The following is a 27,881-nucleotide window of genomic DNA, read 5'->3' as shown; positions in this document are numbered from 1 at the left end:
GACGGCACTATGCCGTCGTTAGCAGTCAAGGGGTTAAGGTGGGCCATAAGGTGCCGCTGCAACTGCGACCTGGCCCCAGCGATCACTTCCGCAGGAGCCCACAACTTACCTGTGTGTACGAGCAACGTCTCTTGTACAGCCAAGTGAACGCAGGACCCTGCTGCGCGTCTGCTTCCCCTGGACTGTAAAACAGAAGTCGTTTGCACGGAGTGCGAGCAACACAAAAGAAAGCAGCAGCCCCTGCGGAAGTAGTCTGCAAGACATTTGTAGTTCAGGTAAAGGGGTTAGGGGAGAATGTATGAGTAGGTGAGATTGAGTGAATGTAAATGAGTATCTGTGAATGAATATTTGTGAATGAATATGTGTGTGATAGCATGGATGTGTAAGTGGGGGGGCATGCCCCTTTTGCAGGGGGCAGAGATGCCCCAGGCAGGCTCCTTTGGAGGGGGCAGAAATGCCCCAGGGAGGCTGTTTTTTGGAGGGGATTGCAATCTGGGTACCAGGGTTGATTTCATACTAAAGGGAGGGGGGCTGGCTGGGGGATATAAATACACAATAGGGGGCTCACTGGAGTGCACAAATACATGTGGGCGCCGGTGGCATTAATACACAAGGGGGGGCAGCAGGTGTGACAGGGCCAGGACGAACATATGAGCCAGCTAGCCTGGCCTTATCACACCTGCACACAGCAGGGCCCATCACATAAATCAGTACCATAGGAAGGGGCAGGTTGGGGGTATAAATACACATAGGGCTGGCAGGGGGGCGATACACAAGGGGGAAAAAACACAAATGACATAAGCAGTGTGGAAATTAAAAAAATAAAGTATTGTTAGCTTAGCCGGTCTGGATGCGGGTGTCGGTGTGGCTGAGCCTGTCCTGGTGTGTGTTTGGGTGTTGGTGTTGTCACGACTTACTTGTCCACCGGGGAATACGCTCCTAGCCGCCCCCTTCTGCTTGCAGCAAACTGATCAGATGAGAAAGTCCAAAGTTATAAAATTATATTAAAAAGTCCCCAATTTGAGGTACAACAAAGCTATCAATATCTGCTATCACACTAACGTGTTTCACCCTAAATCAATCATGGGCTAAGGAAAGGGTCAAATTAGCTTTGCAAAGTAAATCTCACATATTTTACTTTTTTTTAAAATTAATTTAGAGATGCCAAAGAGATGAAAATGCTGTGTTAACCTCAGTGTTCTTTTTCCATATGTGGAACAGAGTACCTTGGGCAAGTTTGTTTTTTTGAAAGCAGGACCACGTATTTTGGCAGACTAAACTGTAAAAAAAAAAAAAACAGTTCTGGCCAATTGCTCAAACGTACCGCCTTGCTCACAGTTAATATCTGTGTGTGGAATGTTCTCCCTTAGGAAATTACTGTGAAGGAAGAATTGTTGGGCCTCCATGGAAGAGATGTCACACAAAATGAAGGGGGAATGAATAGGTATGTTTTTCTTCCTTATGTAATGGCCATGCTAAATTATGTCTACTTTCAGTAAAGACTTCCTGCAGCTGTAGATTAGCAACTTTAGACTATGAAAAAATAAAGGAATTCTGACAAAACATGCCATTTGTGCCAGAAGAAAGGATAATTATTTCCAATACCTGCACAAAATATGAAAGGGTAGAGGGGGGGGGTGTCCAAATCCTGTGTTAAGAAAAACTAAAGAAATACAGTGCTTAATGTGAACGTGTGTGTGTGTGTGTGTGTGTGTGTGTGTGTGTGTGTATATATATATATATATATATATATATATATATATATATATACATACATACATACACACACTAGGGGTGCAACTAACGATTATTTTCATAATCGATTAGTTGGCTGATTATTTTTTCGATTAATCGGATAAAAAATTAATGTACATTTTTCATTTATTTAAAATGTATTAACCCTTTCATGACAATTGCCGGTCCGGGCACGTCACGGAAATTCAAGTCGATAACGACAAATGACGTGCCAGGACCGGCACGTCATTAAACGGGTGCAGAAAGCGATCTATTTTCGCTTTCTGCACCGAAATGGCGTTGCTGTAATGCCTTGACCTCGAGGCATTCAGCAACGCCATTATCGGCACAAAGGGGCCATCTCTGGCCCCTCCCCGGGGCGTCAACATCCGCCATACTTTGTATGGCGGCGGACGCCCGTTTTAAAAGCGTTTAGGAGGCGATCAACGATAGCCTCCTAAACTTAAATGGTGTCGCTGGAATGCCTCGATCAGGAAGCATCCAGCGACACCAAACACTTACCTGGGGAGAGCGGTCACAGCCGCAGCTGCCGGTGATCTTCGCCATCAGCAAGATGGCGGCGGTCCGGGAAAATTCAATAAAGAAAAACAATAAAGTCTAAAAAGTTCGCTAGACGGTCTCCAGACCCTCTAGAGAACTCTGGCTCCACTTGCAGGTTGAATATAGGTACTGCATTCAACCATGCAAGTCAATGGAGCTAGGCTTTCTAATCACAGTGTGATTAGAAAAAATAAATTAAAAATAAAATAAAATTAATAATAATTAGAAAAAAAATAGTAAAAAACCAGTAAAATGTAAAAATAATTTCCCACTGATGTCACTATCAGGGGAACCTTCAAGTTGAATTTTTTTTTAAAAAAAATTAAAAAAAAAAGGCAAAAAAAATATATATATATATAAAAAATATATTTTTGTGAGCAAGTCCTAAAATTAGCATATTAGCTTAAAACAATTCTCGCATGGAAAGAGTTAAAATACTGGCATATTAAATTCCCATGGGGTGTCTACTTTTAAAAAATGTATGATTTGATGGGGTAAATTGAATTGGCCGGGTTCAACAAGGTCCCAATTAACACGGGGGGAAGGATGGCCACACATCTAATTTCCAATTAGAAAAATGCACACGTACCAAATGTGGCCTTTTAGTTCCCCCCAAAAATGACAAACCCATGCATGTGGGGTATCACTGTACTCAGGAGATGTTGCTGAACACATATTGGGGTGTCGTGTGACAGCGGCATATACCAGGAGCTGTAAATTCATACATAAAGTAGGTGTGTGTGGGAAAAATACACACACAAAAATACTACTGCAAACTTTGAAAAAATGCTGGTGGTAAAATGTGTGCATGCAAAGAGTTAAAATACCAGCATTTAAAATACCCTGGGGTGTCTAGTTTTCAAAAATATATGGTTTTGTTGGGCGCACTGAAATGGCCCGGCTCAAAGATGTACCAAATAGGGCATGGGCAGTGGATCCCCAAATGCCAAAGTTCAACATTGAAAAATGTGCATGCCCCAAATGTGGCCCTTTTGCCCCCGAACAGCCAGGCAAAATCATTCATGTGGGGTATCACTGCGCTCAGGAGATGTTGCTGAACACATATTGGGGTGTTTTGTGATAGTGACATATACGAGAACTTTTTAATTCATACCTGAAGTAAAATGTGTGTGAAAAAACAAATGCAAAAAAATGACTATCACAAAGTTTGACAAAGACTGGTGGTAGATATGGTGCATGGAAAGAGTTAAAATACTAGCATTTTAAATACCCTGGGGTGTCTAGTTTTCAAAAATATATAGCTTTATTGGGCACACTGAAATGGCCCGGCTCAAAGATGTACCAAATAGGGCATAGGCAGTGGATCCCCAAATGCCAAAGTTCAACATTGAAAAATGTGCATGCCCCAAATGTGGCCCTTTTGCCCCCAAACAGCCAGGCAAAATCATTCATGTGAGGTATCGCTGTACTCAGGAGATGTTGCTAAACACATATTGGGGTGTTTTTTGATAGTGACATATACCAGAACCTGTTTATTCATACCTAAAGTAAAATTTGTGTGAAAAAACAAATGCAAAAAAATTACTACCATAAAGTTTGACAAAGGCTGATGGTAGAATAAGTGCTTGGAAAGGGCTGTCTAGTTTTCAAAAATATATGATTTGATGGGGTAAATTGCATTGGCCGGCTTCAAAGATACCCGAAATGGCACATGGGGGGAAGAATTACCAGATTTGGAAAAAATGGCTTTGACATAGCAAAACGCTACCTGTACTTATTGCTCCATAACGTGCAGAAAAAAGCAAAAAAACATAAAAACATTGGGTATTTCTAAACTCAGGACAAATAGTAGAATCTATTTAGCAGGTTTTTTTATTACCTTTTATAGATGAGTAAAAGATTTTTCAACTAAAAGTTAGAAACAGTCATTTTTTTCTAAATTTTTCACCATATGTTATACTTTTTTTAATAGTAAATAATATGATACAATCAAAACAATGTCATCTAAAGAAAGCCCTTCTTGTCCTGAAAAAAACAATATCTAATGTGTGTGGGTTCAGTAAACGGGAAAGAAGAAAATTACAGCTAAACACGAGAAGCGCAGAAATGTTAAAACGGCCATTGTCACGAAGGGTACAAAAAGTAAAATCAGCCTTTGTCACGAAGGGGTTAAACAAACAGGATGTTAAAAACAAACGGCAGAATAAAAAACTTTGATAAAAATAAAAAATGCATTTCTTGTTTTTATTTCCCAACCAAGGCTTGCCACACTGCCGTCCCAGATATGCCACACTGCCCTCCCAGATATGCCACACTGCCCTCCCCACATATGCCTTATATCCCCTGATATGCCACACCGTCCTCCCCAGATATGCCTTATACCCCTCAGATAACCCATAGTGCACTCGTAGATTCACAGACTCGTCCACATCACACTGACACACTTTTATAAATAAGTACTGGGTTAATCTTCACTGCCCCCAGGATTTAGATTCCCCTTAGTTTGCCCCCCCCCTTTACCTCTAACTGCACCTTAAGTTAACTTTATTACATTAATTACATTAACCCTCAGTCCTCAGCATTAAATTAACCCTAAAGACCCCATTAACCACAACTCCCCCTAAATTAACCCTAAAGACCCTATCAACCATAGCTGCCCCTAAATTTACCCTAAAGACCCCATCAGCCATAACTGCCCCAAATTAACCCTAAACACCCCATTAACCATAACCGCCTTTAAATTAACCCCCACCTCCCCTAACTTTCAGCAACCCAAATATTAATTTTATACTCAGATGAATTGCTGAGTAGTATGGACGCTATAAGGAAATCGGCCAATCGTCAGAGTGACTGCAGGGAGGGACTGATAAGTAGTAACTGCTGTGAGTCACGCTGAATGAAACGGATTATAAAACGAGGGGTATTTTTCAGAGCATAAAAATCGGTTCAACTAATCGATAATGAAATTCGTTGGCAACGATTTTCATTATCGATTTTATCGATTAGTTGTTGCAGCCCTAATAAATATATATATATATATATACCGTATTTGCTCGATTATAAGACGAGGTTTTTTTCAGAGCAAATGCTCTGAAAAATACCCCTCGTCTTATAATCGGGTTCGTCTTATAATCAGACCTCAAATAGGTCTGACTATGAGACGACTAAGATCCAGATCCCCCGCAGCTGCAGGGGACCTGGATCCTCCTGTCTCCCCCACCCGCCCCACTTACCGGTACTTCTGAGTCCCCGGTGTGTAGCTGGGGCAGCATGTAGATGTCTACACGAGTCGCGTAGACAATTTCCGCTGCAGCAGGAAGGAGGTGTGGCTAGCAGCGGGGGTTGTCTGCGTCCATCGCGCAGACCTTCCCCGGCTGTCAGAGATCAGAGTTCCCCGCACTGGTGAGGGGAACTCTGATCTCTGACAGTTGGGGAAGGTCTGCGCGATGGACGCAGACAACCCCCGCTGCTAGCCACGCCTCCTTCCAGCTGCAGCGTAAGTGCGTGGGATCTACACGCTGCCCCGGCTACATATGACAGCGAAGTCAAAAGCACCGGTAAGTTTGGAGGGGGGGGGGAGTGTTAAATGGGGGGCATAAGGCATTTCTGGAGGCAGAGTGCTCTGTGAAATGCCTTTTAACCCCCTTAATGCCACTCTGCCTCCAGAAATGCCTTTTTAACCCTCTATACGCCACTCTGCCTCCTGAATGCCTTAAACCTCCCTAGATGCCACTCTTCCCAATAATATGCCTTTTAACCCCCTAAATGCCAGAGTGGCATATAGGGGTATAAGGCATTTCTGGAGGCAGAGTGGCACATAGGGGGTCAAAAGGTATATCATTGGGCACAGTGGCATATAGGGTTAAAAGGCATATCATGGGGCACAGTGGCATTTAGAGGGTTAAAAGGCATATCATGGGGCACAGTGGCATTTCTGGGGCAGATGTGCATAACTGGGGGGCAGGTTTGAAAATAGAAGGAAATAAAACCAAAATATTTTTCTCAATCATAGCTTTTATTAAAAAAAAATAGTTTAGATGAATTAACATTTACTGGTAAAACTTTTTTCCTATAGGGTCGTCTTATATTCAGGCTTTTTCTTTTTTTCCTAAATTAATATTCAGATTTGGGGGGGTCGTCTTATAATCAGGGTCGTCTTATAATCGAGCAAATATGGTATTTACTATTAAAAAAAAAAAGTACAAAATATGGTGAAAAATGTAGGGCTGCAACTAACGATTATTTTAATAATCGATTAGTTGGCCGATTATTTTTTCGATTAATCGGATAAAAAAAATTACATTTTTTTTTCGATTTAAAATAATGTAATAAAAACGTACAATTTACACTTTCATCTCTTTATCACAATGGCCTCTCTCTATTCACCTTCTTATTTTACTGACATAATAATAAAAGCTACAAGAACCCAAACACAGTGTTTCTCAAACTAGGTTTTAGTAAATATTATTAGTAAATATTAATTCATATGTTAACTATTTTTCATATTTAATAAAAACTATGAGAAAAAAGCCTTGTTTAAATTTTTTTTATTTACCAAACTGCCCCCGGTTATGCACATCTGACCCCCAGCTTGCCACTCTGCCCCCATATATGCCTTATACCTCTTATATGCCAGTGATATGCAACTGAGCCCCCTGATATACCTTTTACCCAGATATGTTTTATGCCCCCCTGATATGCCTAATATCGATATGCCTTATACCCCCTATATGCCACTGAGCCCCCTGATATACCTTTTACCCCAGATATGTTTTATGCCCCCCTGATATGCCTAATATCGATATGCCTTATACCCCCTATATGCCCTGAAATTCATAATACCCCCCCATACACCACTAAAACTCACCCATACACCACTCTGGCTCCCCCCCTCCCATACACCACTCTGGCTCCTCCCCCCATATACCACTCTGGCTCCTCCCCCTCCCATACACCACTCTGGCTCCTCCCCCTCCCCATACACCACTCTGGCTCCTCCCCCTCCCATACACCACTCTGCCTCCTCCCCCTCCCATACACCACTCTGCCTCCTCCCCCTCCCATACATCACTTTGGCCCCCCCCCCATACTCCACTCTGCCTCCTCCCCCCTCCCATACTCCACTCTGCCTCCTCCCCCCTCCCATACTCCACTCTGCCTCCTCCCCCTCCCATACATCACTTTGCCTCCTCCCCCTCCCATATACCACTTTGCCCCCTCCCATACTCCACTCTGGCTCCTCCCTCTCCCATACATCACTTTGGCTCCTCCCCCTCCCATACATCACTTTGCCTCCTCCCCCCTCCCATAGTCCACTCTGCCTCCTCCCCCCTCCCAGTGGCGGAACTACCGGGGTCGCAGGGGTCGCGACTGCGACCAGGTCCCGGCGGCAGGGGGGCCCAAGCCAAGGGGCCGCCTGAAATCTTTTTTCCTTTTGTTTTTTTTTTTAAATAAGGCAGGGCCGTCCAACATGCGACCTCGAGGTGCGGCCCACGTAAGATCGGCAGCCAGGGCAACCGATCTTACACGAGCCGCACCCCAAGCCCTGCTACTTACTTGTGGGAGGGTCTTCTGGACTGCACAGAGGAAGCAGAGTTCACGTGACATCCTACTTCCTCTGTGCTTTAGCAGAGAAGGCAGAGGGAGGCCGCGCCCCCTGCTGAAGTCTGTGAGCGACATCGAGGAGCTGCAGTGCAGGTAAGGGGGTGGGGAGGGTGTTTGAATGAGTGTGTGTGATTGAGGGAATGAATCTATGAATGAATGATTATATGAATAAATGAGTGTGTGTGTGTGATAGCATGGATGTGTAAGTGCTGGAACCTAGGCATGATGGGACTGTGATTGCTGTTAGCAATCACACTCCTATCATGCCAAGTCAGCCAGTACATGCTGAAACCTGGCCAGCTGCCCCCCTTGTGTAGTGATGCTGCCAGCAGTATGGGGTCTGCACTTACAGCCACCCTGTACCAGCATAGTAACATAGTAACATAGTTCATAAGGTTGAAAAAAGACCAAAGTCCATCAAGTTCAACCTATATACATATTGTGTCCCTACTGTGTTGATCCAGAGGAAGGCAAAAAACCCTTATGAAGCAGATGCCAATTGCCCCATACCAGGGGGAAAATTCCTTCCCGACTCCAAATATGGCAATCAGAATAAATCCCTGGATCAACGTTCTGTCCCTATTAATCTAATATCCATAACTTGTAATATTATTGCTTTCAAGAAACACGTCCAGGCTCCTTTTGAACTCATTTATTGAGTTTACCATCACCACTTCCTCTGGCAGAGAGTTCCATAATCTCACCGCTCTTACTGTAAAGAACCCCCGTCTGTGCTGGTGTAGAAACCTTCTTTCCTCCAGCCGTAGAGGATGTCCCCTTGTTATAGATACAGTCCTGGGTATAAATAGGTCCTGGGAGTGATCTCTGTACTGTCCCCTTATATATTTATACATAGTTATTAAGTCCCCCCTAAGCCGTCTTTTTTCCAAACTAAATAACCCCAATTCTGATAATCTTTCTGGGTACTGTAGTCCTCCCATTCCCCTTATTACTCTGGTTGCCCGTCTTTGAACCCTCTCCAGCTCCACTATATCTTTCTTGTACACTGGTGCCCAGTACTGTACACAGTATTCCATGTGTGGTCTGACTAGTGACTTGTACAGGGGTAGAATTATTTCCTTGTCGTGGGCATCTATGCCCCTTTTGATGCACCCCATGATTTTATTTGCCTTAGCAGCAGCTGCCTGACACTGGTCGCTACAGGTAAATTTACTGTTAACTAAAACTCCTAAGTCCTTTTCCATGTCAGTCGTCCCCAGTGTTTTCCCATTTAATACATATTCCCAGCCTGGATTTTTCTTCCCCATGTGCATAACCTTACATTTATCTGTGTTGAACCTCATCTGCCACATCCCAGCCCAAGCCTCCAACCTATGCAGATCCATTTGTAATCGTGCGCTGTCCTCTATTGTGTTAACCACGTTACAGAGCTTAGTATCGTCTGCAAAGATTGATACTTTACTATGCAATCCCTCTACAAGGTCATTAATAAATATATTAAAAAGAATAGGACCCAAAACTGACCCCTGTGGTACCCCACTAGCAACAGTCACCCACTCAGAGTATGTACCATTAATAACCACCCTCTGTTTCCTATCACTGAGCCAGTTACTTACCCACATACACACATTCTCCCCCAGCCCAAGCATTCTCATTTTATGTACGAGCCTTTTATGTGGCACCGTATCAAATGCTTTGGAAAAATCAAGATATACGACATCCAGCGATTCACCCTGATCCAGTCTTGAGCTCACCTCCTCATAAAAGCTGATCAGGTTAGTTTGACAGGACCGATCCCTTGTAAACCCATGCTGATATGGAGTCATACACTTATTTTCATTGAGATACGCCAAAATAGCATCTCTTAGGAAACCCTCAAACAGTTTACACACAACAGAAGTTAAACTAACAGGCCTATAATTCCCCGGGTCACTTTTTGTCCCCTTTTTGAATATTGGCACAACATTTGCTATGCGCCAGTCCTGGGGAACAGACCCTGTCACTATAGAGTCCTTGAATATTAGAAATAGGGGTCTGTCTATTACATTACTTAACTCCCTTAGAACGCGGGGGTGAATGCCATCTGGACCTGGTGATTTGTCTATTTTGATTTTTTTTAGGCGGCACTGCACTTCTTCCTGGGTTAGACAGGCGACATGTACTGGGGCATTTATCTCATCCTGCTGTATATTACCTGGCATTTCATTTTCCTCTGTGAATACAGCAGAGAAGAATATATTTAATAGATTAGCTTTTTCCTGATCCCCGTCTATAACTTCTCCCTCATTACTTTTTAAGGGGCCAACGCTTTCATTGTTAACCTTTTTACTATTTATATAGTTAAAGAACATTTTGGGGTTTGTTTTACTCTCTTTGGCAATGAGTCTTTCTGTCTCCAATTTTGCTGCTTTTATCTGATTTTTACATATTTTATTTTTTTCCCGATAGCTTTTTAGTGCTTCCTCACTGCCTTCCTGTTTTAGTAGCTTAAATGCCTTTTTTTTGCCATTTATTGCCCCCTTTACATTTTTATTTATCCACATTGGTTTTCTCTTGTTCCTGACTCTTTTATTCCCATACGGTATGTACCTTTCACAGTGAGAATTTAAGATATTCTTAAAAATCTCCCATTGAGCGTCTGTACTCTTGTTTTTGAGGACATTTTCCCAATTCACAGTGTTAAGGGCTTCTCTTAGTTGATCAAACTTTGCCCTCCTAAAGTGCATAGTTCTTGTGGCTCCTCTAAGAGTTCCCTTATTGAAGGACAAGTTATAATGCATCATATTGTGATCACTATTTCCTAGATGTCCCCTGACCTGCACATTAGTTACTCTGTCAGGTCTGTTGGTTAATATTAAGTCCAGTAGGGCGCCCCCTCTGGTCGGGTCCTGTACCATTTGGGACAGATAATTATCCTTACTTATAGTCAGAAACCGGTTTCCTTTATGAGATTCACAGGTCTCGGTTTCCCAGTTTATGTCGGGATAGTTAAAGTCCCCCATAATAACCACCTCATTGTGATTAGCTGCCTTGTTTATTTGCTTTAATAATTGATCTTCTGCTGCTTCCATTATATTTGGTGGCTTATAGCAAACCCCGATCAGTATTTTATTATTTTTCTTTCCATATATTTCTACCCATAATGACTCCACATTATCATTTCCCTCACATATATTCTCCCGCAGTGTGGCCTTTAGGCTGGACTTTACATAAAGGCAAACTCCTCCCCCTTTTCGTTTTTTCCGATCCTTCCTGAATAGACTATACCCCTGTATGTTAACCGCCCAGTCATAGCTATCATCCAACCATGTCTCTGTTATACCCACTATGTCATAATTTTCTTCAGACATTATTAACTCCAGTTCGTCAGTTTTATTGGTCAGACTTCTGGCATTAGTAAGCATACAATTTAGAGGTGTATGGTTTTTTTCCCTATGAAGCCTATCCCTATTAACTATTCTAACCCCTCCCTCTGCTCCACCCCCAGGTACATTTATAAGCCCCAGCTCTCTATCTACACTATCTTCCCCTTCTATATTGTAGTTTCCCTCCCCCCCTTTCCCTAGTTTAAACACTCCTCCACCCTTCTGACCATCTTCTCCCCAAGCACAGCTGCACCCTCCCCATTGAGGTGCAGCCCGTCCCTACCGTAGAGCCTGTATCCGACAGAGAAGTCGGCCCAGTTCTCCATGAACCCAAACCCCTCCTTCCTACACCAGCTTCTGAGCCACTTGTTTAGCTCCCTAATCTCCCGCTGCCTCTCTGGTGTGGCACGTGGTACAGGTAATATTTCAGAAAATACTACCTTGGAGGTCCTTGCCTTAAGCTTGCTACCTAAGTCCCTGAAATCATTTTTAAGGACACTCCGCCTCCCTCTCACTTTGTCATTGGTGCCAATGTGCACCATGACTGCTGGGTCTTCTCCAGCCCCTCCCAGTAATCTGTCAACCCGATCCGCGATGTGCCGAACTCGAGCGCCAGGCAGACAACACACTGTTCGGCGATCCCGGTCTTTGTGACAGATCGCCCTGTCTGTCCCCCTAATAATTGAGTCCCCCACTACCAGCACCTGTCTGGCCTGCCCTGCGCTCCTCCTTCCCTCCTTACTGGAGCAGACACCCCTCTGGTGGTCAGAGGCAGTGACTTGCTGCAGTACTGCTAACTCTGAACTAACATCCCCCTCATCTGCCAACCGGGCAAACTTGTTGGGGTGTGCTAGATCAGGACTAGCCTCCCTGGCGCTTTTCCCCCTACCCCGCCTCCTAACTGTAACCCAGCTAGCTGCCTGACTGTCCTGTACCTCCATCCCACTATCCTCCCCCACCTCTACCTGCGAGAGAGCTTGCTCAGTGAGCAGCAGACTCCTCTCCAAGTTGTCAATAGATCTCAGTGTTGCCAGTTGCTCCTCTAGACTCAGGATTTGTGCTTCCAAATGAGCAACCCGCACACATCTCGCACAGCAATATGCACCCTCGAAGCGCTGCTCAAGGATTGCATACATTGAGCAAGATGTACACCTGACCGCATTGTCAAACATGGAGGACATCTTGGCAATGGGGATAGCTCCAATAACTGGCAAAAACAGACAGTAAGGCGCAAAATATATATAAATATATTATATGCAATCACAAGGATTTATACTTTACCCTCCTTCTTGCTTTTTAACTCCTTCTTTGCTTGTAACTCCTCACTTAGAGATGTCACTTAGGAGATTCGCCCCAGCTCAGGATTCGCTTGTGTGTCCAAGCTAAATGCAACTGCAAAAGCCAAGCAGAACTCACAGAGCAGGTTACTTAATTAGCAACACACCTGAAATAGCCCTTACCCTTTTTTTTTTTGCTTTTTTCAACAAAACTTTACACTGAACACAACACAAACAAACACAGTGCTCCCCCTTGCAATAGTAATGAATATACTCTCCTTCTTTGCTTGTAACTCCTCACTTAGAGATGTCACTTAGGAGATTCGCCCCAGCTCAGGATTCGCTTGTGTGTCCAAGCTAAATGCAACTGCAAAAGCCAAGCAGAACTCACAGAGTACATGCTGGTACAGGGTGGCTGTAAGTGATGTGCAGACCCCATACTGCTGGCAGCATCACTACACAAGGGGGGCAGCTAGCTAGGTTTCAGCATGTACTGGCTGACTTGGCATGATAGGAGTGTGATTGCTAACAGCAATCACAGTCCTATCATGCCTAGGTTCCAGCATTTACTGGATGGATGTGTAAGTGCTGGAACCTAGGCATGATGGGACTGTGACTACTGTTAGCAATCACACTCCTATCATGCCAAGTCAGCCAGTACATGCTGAAACCTAGCTAGCTGCCCCCCTTGTGTAGTGATGCTGCCAGCAGTATGGGGTCTGCACATCACTTACAGCCACCCTGTACCAGCATGTACTGGCTGACTTGGCATGATAGGAGTGTGATTGCTGTTAGCAATCACACTCCTATCATGCCAAGTCATATTACTAATTTTGTCCAATTGTGTGTTATCTACTTTTATTAAACATGTGAGTTTTTATTATTATTTTTAAAGGTGGGGGTCATTTTCGGTTTTGGCTAAGTGAACCCCGAATGTTTTGGTCCAGAATTTTCATTTTAGTTCATCCCTAGAATAAATCTAGGGAATCCTGAATTTGTAGTCGCAAAACTTTCAAGGCCCAGAAATCAGTGAGAGGAAGAGTAAAGGTTTTGTGTCATTTTACTTTATTTTAATCTGCATATTTTATTAAAGGCCATATTTTTTGTCACAGTGAAAAATGAGTGCGGCCCGCGCACGTATACAATTCTGATGAAGTGGCCCACTGCAGAAAAAACTTGGACACCCCTGGATTATGCCCTTTGTACATGCGCCCCTTTTTCTTTGATTTTTTTACAGATATGATTCAATATGTAAATTGAATTTGTTGAAAAAAAATTGTTGGGTAAAAATCATGGTTTTTTGGGGGGGGTGAGGGGGTGAGGGGGTGGGGGGGCCCTTAACAGATCCTCGCACCCGGGCCCTGAGGCGTCTAGTTACGCCCCTGCCCCCTCCCATACTCCACTCTGCCTCCTGTCAGCCACGGAGGTTCACAAGACACCAGGGAGCCGGGTAGAGGCAGAGTGCCGTATGGGAGGGGGAGGAGCCAGAGTGGTGTATGGGAGGGTGGCTCCCATACACCCCTCTGACTCCTCCCCCCTCCCATACACCGCTCTGCCTCTCTACCCGGCTCCGTTACTGACAGGAGCTTTCACTGCAGCTTCATAGGAGCCTCAGCGTAAGTGAAGGTGAGTAACGGAGGCTGTCTGTGCGATGCAGACCCCCACCGGCTGACAGAGAGGATGATCCTCTGTCAGCCGGTGGGGGTCTAAACGACGCGCACAGACAGCCTCCGTTACTGCCCTTCACTTACGCTGAGGCTTCTATGAAGTCAGTAACGGAGCCGGGTAGAGAGGCAGAGTGATGTATGGGAGGGGGGAGGAGTCAAAGGGGTGTATGGGAGGGGGAGAGAGACGGAAGTGAGAGACCGGCCGACAGTGAGGGGAATCCAGGTCCCCTGCAGCGTTGTGGGGGATCTGGATTCTAGTGTTATAATGCGATCTCTGTTTGAGGTCGGATTATAGTTTTTATAATCGATAAAAATCGATTCGATTAATCGATAATGAAAATCGTTGACAACGATTTTCATTATCGATTTTATCGATTAGTTGTTTCAGCCCTAGAAAAATGTATAAAAAAAAATGACTTTTTATAACTTTTAGTTGAAAAATATTTTATTCATCTATAAAAGGTAATGAAAAAACCTGCATGTTTTTATGTTTGTTTTTTTTTTCTGCATGTTATGGGGCAATAACTACAGGTAGCGTTTTGCTATTTTAAAACCATTTTTGCCAAATCTGGTAATTCTTCCCCCCCATGTGCCATTTCGGGTATCTTTGAAGCCTGCCAATGCAATTTACCCCATCAAATCATATATTTTTGAAAGCTAGACACTCCACGGTATTTCAAATGCTGGTATTTTAACTCTTTCCATGCACTAATTTGTTAGTCAAACTTTGTGGTAGTCATTTTTTTGCATTTTTTTCACACACATTTTACTTCTGGTATGAATTAACAGGTTCTGGTATATGTCACTATCATAAAACACTGTGTTCACTATGTGTTCAGCAACATCTCCTGAGTACAGTGATACCCCACGTGAATGGTTTTGCCTGGCTGTTTGGGGGGAAAAAGGGCCACATTTGGGGCATGCACATTTTTTTATGTTGAGATTTGGCATTTTGTGATCCACTGCCCATGCCCTATTTGGCACATCTTTGAGTCGGGTCATTTCAGTGTGCCCTATAAAACCATATATTTTTGACACTCCAGGGTATTTTAAATGCTGGTATTTTTACTCTTTGCATGCACACATTTTACCACCAGCATTTTTTCAAAGTTTGCAGTAATATATTTTGTGTGTATTTTTCCCCACACACCTACTTTAGGTATAAATTTACAGCTCCTGGTATATGTCGCTGTCACACGAAACCAATATGTGTTCAGCAACATCTCCTGAGTACAGGGATACCCCACATGCATGGGTTTGTTGTTTTTTGGGGGAACTAAAAGGCCACATTTGGGATGTGTGCATTTTTCTAATTGGAAATTAGATGTGTGGCCATCCTTCCTCCCCGTGTTTATTGGGACATGTTGAACCTGGCAAATTCAATTTACCCCATCAAATCATAATTTTTTTAAAAGTAGACACTCCATGGGCATTTAATATGCCAGTATTTTAACTCTTTCCATGCGAGAATTGTTTTAAGCTAATGTGCTCACAAAAATATTTATATATATATATATATTGGTTTTTTTTCTGGGGTGAGTGTTTTGTGTTGCTGAATGCCTCGTGATCGAGGCATTTCAGCAACACCATTGATGTTTAGGAGGTGATCATTGATCGTCTCCTAAACACTTTTAAAATGGGCGTCTGCCGCCATACAGTAGGCGGATGTTGAAGCCCCGGGGAGGGGCCAGACACGGCCCCTAGTGCTGATCGCGGTGTTGCTGAATGCCTCGAGGTCACAGAACATAGATCGCTTTCTGCACCCGTTTAAAATTGTCGTTAACCTTTCTTTTTTGGGTGACGTGCCCAGACCGTCAATTGTCATTAAGGGGTAAAATTATTTTAAATACATTTTACATTTATTTTTTTATCTGATTAATCAATTAATCGAAAAAATAATCAGCCAATGAAAGTAATCATTAGTCGCAGCCCTAAATTATTTATAAGACTTCTATATTCAACTACTTTTTTCGGACACACAAAACAATGATTACAGTTACCACATCTATACCATCCGTTTAATGAGGAGAGAAAACCATTATGTTTACTTGGTTGAAATTTTTTGTCTTCAAGTTACCACCTTTCTTACAAATAATACAACTCTTAACAGGTAGGATTCCTCCAAGAATAGGATCCGAAAAAGTAGAGATAAATCCCAAACTAAAAATATTGTTGCATGGCTTAGTGATAATAGACCCATTAACTATCTAGCCTAAAGTTTTTTACAATTTGTACGACGTTTGTCACAATGACAAACTTATCGCTATCCATTTTTCTGTCCTCCCAAAAGGCCCTCATCACTATATTTTTATCATATCGCTTTTATAGGAACCTATCCTTAAAGATTTCTGCCTGTACATTAAAATCCTCAATTCTTAAACATTTTTTCCTAATTCTAATAAATTGCCTCTTAGTAATATTGTTGCCATGGCAACTATTAGCTCTCAGGTAAGTATTTTTATCTACGGGTTTAAAAAATACAGTGGTCCTAAAGTTTGTAGTATCTCTATCAGCAAAAACAGATACATCTAAAAAATAGGGCTGAACTAATAGATAATCGATAATAATCGATAATGCGCATAGTGCATACCCCCACCGGCTGACAGAGAATCGAGGTCTCCTGCAGAGGATCATCCTCTCTATCAGCTGGTGGGGGTCTGCGCGATGCGCGCAGACAGCCTCCGTCACTGCCCTTCGCTTACGCTGAGGCTTCTATGAAGCCGCAGTGAAAGTGTCTGTCAGCAACGGAGGTTCACAAAATACCAGGGAGTCGGGAGAGATGCAGAGTGGTGTATGGGAGGGGGGAGGAGTCATAGGGGTGTATGGGATCCACCCTCCCATACAACACTCTGGTTCCTCCCCCTCCCATACGCCACTCTGCCTCTCTACCCGGCTCCCTGGTGTCTTGTAAACCTCCGTTGCTGACAGGAGGCAGAGTGGAGTATGGGAGGGGGCAGAGTGGAGTATGGGAGGGGGGGAGGAGGCAGAGTGGAGTATGGGAGGGGGGAGGAGGCAGAGTGGTGTATGGGAGGAGGGAGGAGGCAGAGTGGTGTATGGGGGGAGGCAGAGTGGTGTATGGGAGGGGGGAGGAGGCAGAGTGGTGTATGGGAGGGGGGAGGAGGCAGAGTGGAGTATGGGAGGGGGGAGGAGGCAGAGTGGAGTATGGGAGGGGGGAGGAGGCAGAGTGGAGTATGGGAGGGGGGAGGAGGCAGAGTGGTGTATGGGAGGGGGGAGGAGGCAGAGTGGTGTATGGGAGGAGGGAGGAGGCAGAGTGGTGTATGGGAGGAGGCAGAGTGGTGTATGGGAGGGGGGAGGAGGCAGAGTGGTGTATGGGAGGGGGGAGGAGGCAGAGTGGAGTATGGGAGGGGGGAGGAGGCAGAGTGGAGTATGGGAGGGGGAGGAGGCAGAGTGGTGTATGGGAGGGGGGAGGAGGCAGAGTGGAGTATGGGAGGGGGGAGGAGGCAGAGTGGAGTATGGGAGGGGGGAGGAGGCAGAGTGGTGTATGGGAGGGGGGAGGAGGCAGAGTGGTGTATGGGAGGAGGCAGAGTGGTGTATGGGAGGGGGGAGGAGGCAGAGTGGAGTATGGGAGGGGGGAGGAGGCAGAGTGGTGTATGGGAGGGGGAGGAGGCAGAGTGGTGTATGGGAGGGGGGAGGAGGCAGAGTGGTGTATGGGAGAGGGGAGGAGGCAGAGTGGTGTATGGGTGAGTTATAGTGGTGTATGGGGGGTATAATGAATTTCAGGGTAGCAGAGTGGTGTATGGGGGCGTAATGAATTTCAGGGAGGCAGAATGGCATATCTGGTGTATAGGGGGAGGTAGAGTGGTGAATCAGGCAGTATAATGATTTTCAGGGTGGTGCAGGGCATTTATGGGGAGCGGAGTGGCATATCAGGGTGCACAGTGGCATATAGGGAGGTATAAGGCATAAATGGGGGCGAGTGGCGTATTGGAAGTTATAAGGCATATAGGGGGTATAAGGCATATCGATATTAGGCATATCAGGGGGGCATAAGACATATCTGGGGATAAAAGGTATATCAGGGGGCTCAGTTGCATATCACTGGCATATAAGGAGTATAAGGCATATATGGGGCAGAGTGGCAAACTGGGGGTCAGATGTGCATAACTGGGGGCAGTTTGGTAAATAAAAGAAAATATAAACAAGGCTTTTTTTCTCAGTTTTTATTAAATATGAAAAATAGTTAACATATGAATTAATATTTACTAATAACTTTGTATTAAAACCTATTTTGAGAAACACTGTGTTTGGGTTCTTGTAGCTTTTATTATTATGTCAGTAAAACAAGAAGGTGAATAGAGAGAGGCCATTGCAATAAAGAGATGAAAGTGTAAATTGTACGTTTTTTATTACATTATTTTAAATAAAAAAAAATTGCATTTTTTATCCGATTAATCGAAAAAATAATCAGCCAACTAATCGATTATTAAGATAATCGTTAGTTGCAGCCCTACTAAAAAATTAATTGTTTCTCTATTTGTTTCGTACGTGAATTTCAAACCTAATGAATTCTTATTCAGATCTAGGAAAAACTGTTCAAGGGATTCTAGGCTACCTTTCCAGAGAATAAAGAGGTCATCAATATATAACGCTTATATAGATAAAGATTAGCACGGCGATGGGTACCAAAAATATTGTCTCGCTCCCAGTCAGCCAAAAATGAATTGGCATAACTGGGAGCAAAATGGGTACCCATCACCGTGCCACAAATCTGTAAAAAAAAATAAATATATATATCACCATCAAACAAAAAATAATTTGATTCCAAAATAAATCTCATGCTATCTTCAATAAATTTCCTATGTGGGGGATTCAAAAAGTCAGATTCCTTTAAAATATTCATCAATGCTTAAATTTCATTTTGGCGTCTAATGGAAGTGTATAGGGCTTGAATGTCTGCTGTGACTAGATACAGATCATCTACCCAAGGAAGCTTCTCTGATACCGTATTTGCTCGATTATAAGACGACCCCCCAAAATCAAAATATTAATTTAGGAAAAAAACAAAAAGCCTGAATAAAAGACTACCCTATAGGAAAAAAGTTTTACTAGTACATATTCATGTAAACTAATTTTCATATTTAATAAAAGCTATGATTGAGAAAAATACCGTATTTGCGAGGTTTTATAATCGGGGTCGTCTTAAAATCAGACCTCAAATAGGTCTGACTATGAGACTAGCTGCAGCTGCAGGGGACCTGGATCCTCCTGTCCCACCCCCCCCGCCCCACTTACCGGAGCTTCTGAGTCCCCGGTGTGTAGCTGGGGCAGCGTGTAGATGTCTACGCGATTTGCGTAGACAACTTCCGCTGCAGCAGGAAGGAGGTGTGGCTAGCAGCGGGGGTTGTCTGCGTGCATCGCGCAGACCTTCCCCTGCTGTCAGAGATCAGAGTTCCCCGCACCGGTGCCGCAGACAACCCCCGCTGCTAGCCACGCCTCCTTCCGACTGCAGCGTAAGTGCGTGGGATCTACAAGCTACCCCGGCTACATGACAGGGAAGTCAGAAGCACCGGTAAGTTTGGGGGGGCGGGGGAGTGTTAAATGGGGGGCATAAGGCATTTCTGAGGCAGAGTGCTCTGTGAAATGCCTTTTAACCCCCTTAATGCCACTACTCTGCCTCCAGTAATGCCTTTTTAACCCTCTATACGCCACTCTGCCTCCTGAATGCCTTAAACCTCCCTATATGCCACTCTTCCCCATAATATGTCATTTAACCCTCTAAATGCCAGACTCCGCGGCAATACAGCGGACGACGGCGGAAGCGGCAGTGCGTTGGAGGGGGTCTCCCTCTCCTGCATGGCGGCTGCTGCGGAGGTGGCCGTGCGTTGGAGGGGGGTCTCCCTCTCCTGCGTGGCGGCTGCTGCGGAGGTGGCCGTGCGTTGGAGGGGGGTCTCCCTCTCCTGCGTGGCGGCTGCTGCGGAGGTGGCCGAGCGTTGGAGGGGGGGGTCTCCCTCTCCTGCGTGGCGGCTGCTGCGGCAACGTGGGAGCCGAGGGCAGGTGAGTAACACATACTATGAAAATCTCTATAGTAGCTCTACTGAAGTGAATGATATTCGTATAGAGGAATATTTAGCAATGACAAATTTACCAGCATTATCTGATGAACAAAGGGACATTCTGTATAGATCATTGGAGAAAAAGGAATTAAATAGCATAATTGATAGACTCCAGAAATATAAAACTCCAGGCCCCGATGGATTTACCAATTTATTTTACAAAACTTAAAATCAGATTTATTAGACAAATTTATGCAGACATTTGAAGAAATTGCAAATACGGGCATATGCCCAAAAGAAATCTTGCAGGCTAATATTCTCCCAATATAAAAAAAAAAATAAGAACTCAGAGGACTTAAAAAGCTATCGTCCTATTTCCCTAATTAACGTTGATATTAAATTATTCTCTGCGTTATTGGCAGAAAGATTAAAACTCACTTTATATACCTTGATACATTCAGATCAAGTGGGTTTTGTCCCTGGTAGAGACTCCACCAACAATATCAGACGTCTGATAGATGAGCTGGATCATGCCGAAAAGTTTGGTTACCCCCTCCTGACCCTTTCATTAGATGCAGAGAAGGCTTTTGACAGGGTCAGTTGGGGGTTCCTCAAGGCCACTCTTAGATCCTTTGGAATTTCGGGCTGGTTCTATACCGCCATTGTATCCTTATATTCAAATCCCAGTGCACGGGGAGTTGGTCAGGGCTTATGCTCTAGCTGGTTTGATCTTAAAATCGGCACCAGACAGGGTTTTCCTCTATCACCCATCCTCTATATTCTTACTTTGGAACCATTTGCTAGGAAAATACGTACTAACCAGGACATAACAGGGATCGAAATAGATAATGAGGAATTCAAAATATCGCTATATGCAGACGATGTGATTATTACTTTATCTAACCCATTAACCTCAATGAAACACTTTTTACAGGAAGTGGAAAATTACAGTTTAGTCTCGAATTACAAACTTAATCTTGATAAAACTATAGGACAAGCCAAAAGTATCAGCCTTCAAACTAGAGATATTTTATCCAAACAATTCTCTTTAAACACGAAAGTAAGATACTTTGAGTATCTCGGGATCCTTATTCCCGAGAAAACTGATAATATAGTAGAAACAATTTTTCTTTGTCTCTTAAGAGTGTCAAATATACTCATGAGGGAATGGCGGAAAGTCGAACTGTCATGGTGGGGTCGAATTAATGCTCTCAATACATATCTAATGCCAAGATGGAATTATCTATTCCGAATGCTACCATTAAAATTCCCACAAAGTTGGCTTGCCATATTACATACTGCTTTCTTAAATTTTGTGTGGAAGGGAAAGATCCCCAGGATTAATGCGAATCTCATGAGCGCTCGTGTTAGGGATGGAGGTATGAGCTTTCCACATGTAAAACAACACTATGAAACCAGTATAATACATCATATAGCTAAAACCTATCAAGAAATATCTAGACAAGAAGTTTGGTACAAGGTAGAACGAAAGACCTGTGAGGTTAATTGCCTAAATCGATTTATTTGGTCCTTAAAAGATAAAGACATAGCAATTAAAATTAAAGAGAAAAATAAGATCCTAGAGAACATCATACCTGAATGGTTAAATATTAAAAAAAAAATTGGGTATCAAAGACAAACTAATTGACTCACTAAAGTTTAGTATTTTGGAAGAAGTTATTGATAACATCTCACTCGACTACTGGCAACAAGCTGGAGTTACTACAATATCAGATATAATGATACATGGGGAGATGATTTATTTCCCTTCCTTAATAACTAAATTCAAATCGATGAAACCAACCATCTTTAATTATCTACGAATAAAGAATTGTATAAGTAAACATGTTCTAAATTCACAGGCGACACATATTAGGAAACGTGCTCAAATTTTTGGCCTAACCATGTGATGAAACTCTTCTCTAAATGTGCAGAAATAGCAAGGTTAAAAGAACGAAATAATTCTTTCAATAAAATAATTGCAAGTTGGGAGAAAGAAATCAATGTCTCGATATCAGCTGGTGACTGGCTAAAAGAGATTAGGAACTGGCTAAAAGAGATTAGGAACTGCCTCCCTAGCATACATGATCTCTCCCTATTGGAGACACAATTTAAACTAATAAATAAATGGTATCTAGTTCCAACCCGTGTCACAAGTATGTTTCCAGCAAACTCCAACACATGCTGGCGGTGTGAGCAATCTACTGGTACCTACCTTCACATATGGTGGTCCTGCCCCAAAGTAAACACTTTCTGGAAAGAAATTCTTCTTTATTTTTGAAAAGAATTGATAATATAGTAATTCCAGAATCCCCGGCATCTCTACTACTCCACTTAGGTTGGCCCCCTCTAACTCAAGTCCAATTAAATATAACCATCCATACTTGTATAGCAGTAAATGCAGTAAATAATAGCTAAAGAATGGAAACAATATAGACATTTTATTTTGTCTCAATTGGTAAGCCAACTAAAATTTCAGATCATAATGGAGAGGGAAGTATCGCGGATATCACATATGTCTAGGGCTGCAACTAACGATTATTTTAATCGATTAATCGGATAAAAAAAAACTATGCAAATTTTTCGTTTATTTAAAATAATTTAATGAACTGGATGTTAAAAAACAACTTAAAATTTACATTAACATTCTTATTTTGTTATGATGTAATAAAAAACAATATTTTCAAAGTACAAGAACCCAAACACAATATTTATGAAACAAAATAACCCCAAACATTCTGAAAAGAGGTGGACTATTACTGTTCAAGAAACTTTGCCCCAGCCCTGGCACTTTGCACCCAGCACTTTGCACCCAGAACTTTGCACCCAGAACTTTGCACCCAGCCCTGGCACTTTGCACCCAGCACTTTGCACTGTGCCCCTGCACCCAGTCTCCAACTCTGCCCTGCACCCAGCCCTGCCCCCACACTCTGCCCTGCACCCACTCTGCCCTGCACCCACACTCACACCCTGCCCTGCACCCACACTCACACCCTGCCCTGCATCCCCACCCCCACTCTGCCCTGCACCCAGTCTCCCACTCTGCCCTGCACCCACACTCACACCCTGCATCCCCACCCCCACTCTGCCCTGCACCCAGTTTCCTGCCCTGCACCCACACTCACACCCTGCCCTGCATCCCCACCCCCACTCTGCCCTGCACTCAGTCTCCTGCCCTGGCCTGCCCCCCCACCCCCACAGAGCGAATCGCACATAGACATGAAGAATACTTACCTCCGGAACGCGTCACATCCGTCACGTAGCTGAAAGAAGGCGGAGACTGCAGAGCGTGTAGCAGAAGCGGGGAACGCTCGCGGAGGTAAGTAAAAGGAGCCGAGTGCTCCAACAACGAATCGATCACTCGATTAATCGATAACGGAAATCGTCGACAACGATTTCCGTTATCGGTTATTATCGATTTTATCGATTCGTTGTTTCAGCCCTACTGCAAACACTTCTGAGGGAGGCATATTCACACGGGAGATACCTGCAGCTGATGTCGGTGACGTGCCAAGATCTGGAGATCCCTTGGACTCTTATCTACAAACTGTTTTCAAATACGTGGACTCAGCAGATGCAAACCTCAGACTGCAGCTTATCCTTAAATATCAAGAGAGGGAAGCTGCAGAGCGCCAGGCCGAGAGAGAGAGGGAAGCTGCAGAGCGCCAGGCGGCAAGAGAGCATGAACTAAAACTGGCAGAGTTGGAGAGGTTAAGTGCCTCACCTATCAGTGTGGTTTCAAGAGACTCTTCTGCACCCAAACCACGTGCAGAGAATTTTCCCACTTTGGACAAAGATGGGGATCTGGATGTTTTTCTGCGCAGTTTTGAAAAGGTCTGCCGGCAGTACCAATTACCAAAGGACCAGTGGGCAAAGTACCTCACCCCTGGTCTCAGAGGTCCTGCACTGGAAGCATTTGCAGAGCTACCAGCAGAATCTGACCAGGACTATGAGGCAATTAAGGCTGCACTGCAGAGACGGTACAACCTTACCCCTGAGGTGTACCGAAAGAAATTCCGGACTTTGCAGAAGCGTTCCACCGAGAGCTACACTGCAGTTGTGGGACACCTGACGACGGCATTCCGGCAGTGGATTAGAGGGCTGGAGATTACAACCTTAGAAAGCTTGGAAGATCTGATCATCAAGGAACAGTTTTTGCAGCTGTGCCCAGCCAATGTACAAGAATGGCTGCTGGACCCGGAGCCCAAAACAGCATTGGCAGCGGGTGAGCTGGTGGATTTCCACACGGCTAACCGAGCACAATCGGACCGGAGCAGAGGTTTTTCTACGGGAGCATCCAGCTGGAAGACCGCTACACCACGGCTTCCCATCACCCAGTCTACTGTACCATCTTCTGAGTCAGTTTCTACCTCAGGGAGAGGGGGAGCTAGTGCCATTTCTACGTAGGGGGATAGCCGCAGGTGTTTTATTTGTAATAAAGTGGGGCACATTGGCGCTACTTGCCCGGAGAAAAGAAAGCCTACACCATCCACAGGAGCGGGTCACCCCTCAGAATCATCATCTTCGGTGTTGTTCGTCTCCAGTTCTGAGAACACCCCCAATGTGAATATGCAACCTGTCACTGTGGGAAACAAGGTAACTGTGGGGCTCAGAGACACGGGGGCAGAAGTGACTCTTGTGCGTCCAGAGATAGTGAGCTCTGAGGACTTTATTCCTGGCAAGACCTTAACAGTGCGGGGAATTGGAGGAGTACGTCATGCAGTGCCAATGGAACGAGTATTTTTGGATTGGGGAGCAGGGAAGGGTGTAAGAGATGTGGGGGTATCAGATAACATTCCTACTAATGTGTTACTGGGTACTGATTTGTGTAGGCTGTTGTCAAAATATATGCCGGAGGATGACACTTTTGATTTATCCAGGTCTTCTAGGGGCCCTACCATAGAAAGGGCAGTGTATAAAAATGTACCAGGGCAGCCTCATGGGGAGAGTGGGCAGAAAGGTTGTGCGTGTCTGCCTGTGCTAGAACCCAGAATGTCTGAGGTGCCGTGGGAGAATGTGAAGGCTTCGCATCACTGGGAGGGAGGGCAGATTGAATCTGTGCCAGAACCAGGGATGTCTGAGGTGGCGTGTAAGAATGTGGAGGTTTTGCATCACTGGGAGGGAGGGCAGAGCGAATCTGTGCCAGAACCAGGGGTGTCTGAGGTGCCATGTGAGAAGGTGGAGGTTTTGCATTACTGGGAGGGAGGGCAGATTGAATCTGTGCCAGAACCAGGGGTGTCTGAGGTGCCGTGTGAGAATGTGGAGGTTTTGCATCACTGGGAGGGAGGGCAGAGCGAATCTGTGCCAGAACCAGGGGTGTCGGAGGTGCCGTGTGAGAATGTGGAGGTTTCGCATCACTGGGAGGGAGGGCAGAGCGAATCTGTGCCAGAACCAGGGGTGTCTGAGGTGTCGTGTGAGAATGTGGAGGTTTCGCATCACTGGGAGGGAGGGCAGATTGAATCTGTGCCAGAACCAGGAATGTCTGAGGTGCTGTGTGAAAATGTGAGGGGGCCACCCTGTGAAGAAGGGCAGAGGGTGAGTGAGTGTTCCTCTGTGTCAGGATTAACTGGTTCCCAGGGTACTGTATGCATGCCTCCTTGGAGTGGAACAGGTGGAGTGACAGGTGTTTCAACCATAGCTGTGGTAACCTGGCAGCAGTCTTCCAAGAATAGGGGGGAGAGAGTGCAAGAATACCTGTCTGTGCCTGAACCAGCAGTGTCAAACCAAAGGGTCACCGGGCATATTGTAAAAAATGATTCCATCAAATGCCAAAAGCTGGACTCTATTTCTGAGGGTCTGGGGGAAGTTAGTGTATCCCTTAAAATGGTAGAGGGTGGGGGACAGAGAGAGGGATTTTGTGCACCTGTGCCAGTATTCTGTGTGACTAAGAAGTCAGGACACAAGGGAGAGGGTGAAACTGGTGACCATTCTGTTATCCCTCACATAGTGCCTACATGGTTTGGGAAGCCAGGGCGAGACACCCTAGCTACCCATCAAGTAGATTTGTTGGGGCATGTAGCTATACCGAGCCGCATGGAGAACCAATCTGTTACTAAGGGGGTGGACTATGCCCCTGGGAACCCTGAGACCATGGCCTTATCCTGTAGCAGAGCAGACAACGTAGCTGATGCTTTGAAAAGTACCTTCTGCAGGGTATGTTTTCCCAAAGAAATACTTTAACTTAGCCGGAAACTGTTACCCAGGGAAAGAGTAGGTAGGCGCAGAGATAAGCTTGTGGCTTAATCTCTGGGCCAATACGTACATGGACTGGCTACCCGGTAGAGATGGCACGGCCAATTTCAGTATGTGAGACGTTAATTCGATTGTATAGGCATGTGGTGCCAAAAGGTCTTCTAAGATAAACTGGTGTTTTGAAGCTGGGACTCCAACCAAGGCCCTCTGCCAGGTGTGAAATTTCACAGGGAGGCGGTGCCTTTAAGTCTGCTAGCTGAGTCATTCACCATATGCCTGTATCCCCTCATAGACCCTGGATTCTTTGATATGCTAAGTGACCACTAGCAGTCAGGAAAACCATTTCATATCCAGGTCATATCCAACCCATATCAATAATAACTCATATATTCATTATCATACCTCCTTGTGTGCATACCTAGAACGGGGAAAGCGCACCCTACAAAAAGAGTACAAACATGGCGGCGCCACTTACCAGTTTGGAAGGAATTGTGAAGTCTATGATGTTTAGTCATAAGTAGCAAGTGTGACATATCTATGGACTTCACATTTACAGGAAATTCATAAATGCACGAATTATGGCTGTGGCAAGCACAGGAGGGACGGTAAAATGAAAATAACTTATTTGGACTGATATGTTTCCACCACACAAGGGGGAGGTCACTTATGGTACACCTTCCCTCTGCTTATACCACCTCTGGGCCGGCTTGGAAACTCGAGATGAACTGAGAAGTGTGCTTACTAGGGGCCAAGATCTAATTTTGAGTAAGTTGCCATCTTTCCTTGCCGGAGCCCTACGGACAGAAAAACTGTTACTTGACCATTCAGTGAGTAGTTAGGTTTTCTGTAATTTTCTCCTTTTTATTTTATCTGTTTGGTGTAAATCTGTTTATCATCTTTTTTGTATGCACTGTGATTTTTTTTGTTCATACTAAATATTCCTTTATTAACTTCTGCCTTTGTCTGGTAAAAACTCACGTTACCTGATTAGACCATTTTATTGGTAATTTTAAATCACGTAATTATTGTGTTAAAATATATTGTGTGGGTTTTTTTAGTCTGATTCGTTTGGGGTACCAAGGCACCCCATTTCTAAATTGTCTTGGTGGTGGCAGCGTTACTTTGATATTTGTTATATCATTATAGTTAATTGCGGGTGGTATTAAGGGTGGATATTTGTATTTTTATCACTATTTTCGGTCTAGGGCAGACAGTGAATTGGAGTAGAGTGCGTTCGTGACAGTCGGTATATCTGTTATCACATTTTTAAAAATTTTTTATTTTTCACTTACATTTTCTGTTGTTCATGTTAGATTTGTTGCTGCAGAAAGGTAAGTAGGGTCTTTGGGATTCTCAGGCAATGTACTTTCCGGGAGTATACTGTTTAGTAGCTTCCCAACAAAATCAAGAGGTGCTCATTCTTGGTTCGACTGTGCTCTCATGATTTATTGAGTCTCCTGTATCTATGTAACCCTGGCATATATGGCATCTATGTGCTCAGTAGAAGTGGACGACTAATTCTTTTTTCTTTCATTTTCCAGGTAG

General features: G+C 44.3%; 1 pseudogene; it reads left to right on the top strand.

The window, feature by feature from the left end:
• Positions 1-9: 9 nt before the first annotated feature.
• On the top strand, positions 10-27,881 carry LOC149278685 (uncharacterized; annotated as a pseudogene).

Source organism: Sceloporus occidentalis, unplaced genomic scaffold (assembly GCF_023333645.1).
Source record: "Sceloporus occidentalis isolate IW3139 unplaced genomic scaffold, rSceOcc1.0.p SCAF_184, whole genome shotgun sequence".
NCBI lineage: Eukaryota > Metazoa > Chordata > Lepidosauria > Squamata > Phrynosomatidae > Sceloporus > Sceloporus occidentalis.
Note: the sequence above shows the minus strand (reverse complement) of the source record. Positions and strands in the feature narration are given on the sequence as shown.